Raw genomic sequence first — 2,500 nt, forward strand, 5'->3', positions numbered from 1 at the left:
GACGTTCTGGTTGCACTTTTCATCATCTAGGGTGCGTTCCTGACACGTTTTGAGGGTTTAGCAAAAAAAAATTTTCGACTACTCCGAGCTCTCTGGCCCGTTCGGTGCACATTTTTGAAAAAAGCTAGGGAGCTGCCCCTAGGTTCGGGGTGTCACAAAATGTTGAAAAGTGGTCGAAAAACCACTATCCAGAATCGATGTAGGAATCGTTAGACGAACTTAAAATTGTTCTACGACACCCATCTGCGACGTTTAGTATTCGAGATATGGCCCGTCCTAGGTCTGACCGAGCAATTTTTGTTCCGCGCACTGTGTGCACCGTACACTTTGATGTTTGTATGAAAAAGTACCCTACCTAGGACGCGTAGAGCAAATTTGTACCCCCGGGAATGTTGTCGATTGACATTCTGGTTGCACTTTTCATCATCTAGGGTGCGTTCCTGACACGTTTTTAGGGGTTTTAGCAAAAAAAAAATTTTTCGACTACTCGAGCTCTCTGGCCCGTTCGGTGCACATTTTTGAAAAAAGCTAGGGAGCTGCCCCTAGGTTCGGGGTGTCACAAAATGTTGAAAAGTGGTCGAAAAAACCACTATCCAGAATCGGATGTAGAATCGTTAGACGAACTTAAAATTGTTTCTACGACACCCATCTTGCGACGTTTAGTATTCGAGATATGGCCCGTCCTAGTCTGACCGAGCAATTTTTGTTACGCGCACTGTGTGCACCGTACACTTTGATGTTTGTATGAAAAAGTACCCTACCTAGGGACGCGTAGAGCAAATTGTACCCCCGGGAATGTTGTCGATTGACATTCTGGTTGCACTTTTCATCATCTAGGGTGCGTTCCTGACACGTTTTTAGGGGTTTTAGCAAAAAAAAATTTTTCGACTACTCGAGCTCTCTGGCCCGTTCGGTGCACATTTTTGAAAAAAGCTAGGGAGCTGCCCCTAGGTTCGGGGTGTCACAAAATGTTGAAAAGTGGTCGAAAAACCACTATCCAGAATCGGATGTAGAATCGTTAGACGAACTTAAAATTGTTCTACGACACCCATCTGCGACGTTTAGTATTCGAGATATGGCCCGTCCTAGGTCTGACCGAGCAATTTTTGTTCCGCGCACTTTGTGCACCGTACACTTTGATGTTTGTATGAAAAAGTACCCTACCTAGGGACGCGTAGAGCAAATTTGTACCCCCGGGCATGTTGTCGATTGACGTTCTGGTTGCACTTTTCATCATCTAGGGTGCGTTCCTGACACGTTTTGAGGGGTTTTAGCAAAAAAAAAATTTTCGACTACTCGAGCTCTCTGGCCCGTTCGGTGCACATTTTTGAAAAAAGCTAGGGAGCTGCCCCTAGGTTCGGGGTGTCACAAAATGTTGAAAAGTGGTCGAAAAACCACTATCCAGAATCGGATGTAGAATCGTTAGACGAACTTAAAATTGTTCTACGACACCCATCTGCGACGTTTAGTATTCGAGATATGGCCCGTCCTAGGTCTGACCGAGCAATTTTTGTTCCGCGCACTGTGTGCACCGTACACTTTGATGTTTGTATGAAAAAGTACCCTACCTAGGGACGCGTAGAGCAAATTTGTACCCCCGGGCATGTTGTCGATTGACATTCTGGTTGCACTTTTCATCATCTAGGGTGCGTTCCTGACACGTTTTGAGGGGTTTTAGCAAAAAAAAAAATTTTCGACTACTCGAGCTCTCTGGCCCGTTCGGTGCACATTTTTGAAAAAAGCTAGGGAGCTGCCCCTAGGTTCGGGGTGTCACAAAATGTTGAAAAGTGGTCGAAAAACCACTATCCAGAATCGGATGTAGAATCGTTAGACGAACTTAAAATTGTTCTACGACACCCATCTGCGACGTTTAGTATTCGAGATATAGCACTTTGTAGGTCTGACCGAGCAATTTTGTACTGAAATGTATGGTGAACATGTAATTCATTAAATAACATTGACTTGCATCGTGCCCTACTTCATCGGCACAGCTGTTATTGACTATCTTTAGTGGAAATGGATTGAGTTTGACCATTTTAAGCCCATTTCCTATGCCGTGCACCAACATTGTGTACCGATCAGGGAAAGTACGCTACGTACGCGTTCATGGATGTCGATGTTGGTACAAGTTGCCTTTCGGGATAGCCGTGCACCAAAACTGTGTACCGATCAGGGAAAGTACAAGACGGAGGGTGCAGCTCGAGCGTACGCGTTCATAGATGTCGATGTTGGTACACTTGCACCAAAATTGTGTACCAATCAGGGAAAGTACAACACGGAGGGCGCAGCCCGGGCGTACGCAATCATGGATGTCCATGTTGATACAATCTACGTGTACGTACCTAGTTTTTGTAGGAAAAGTTGCAATTAAGTGCTTGCATGCTTAAAATGCTCATCTCAACCGGTCACCTTTTGGCCTGCCCTTTTATAACAGAAACCTAGAAAGATACTCGAGATTTTTGTGTTTTTCCATTCGCCCGGGACGACGAAATGAGCTATG

The sequence above is a fragment of the Anopheles coluzzii genome (assembly GCF_943734685.1).
Source record: "Anopheles coluzzii chromosome X unlocalized genomic scaffold, AcolN3 X_unloc_57, whole genome shotgun sequence".
NCBI classification, from domain to species: domain Eukaryota; kingdom Metazoa; phylum Arthropoda; class Insecta; order Diptera; family Culicidae; genus Anopheles; species Anopheles coluzzii.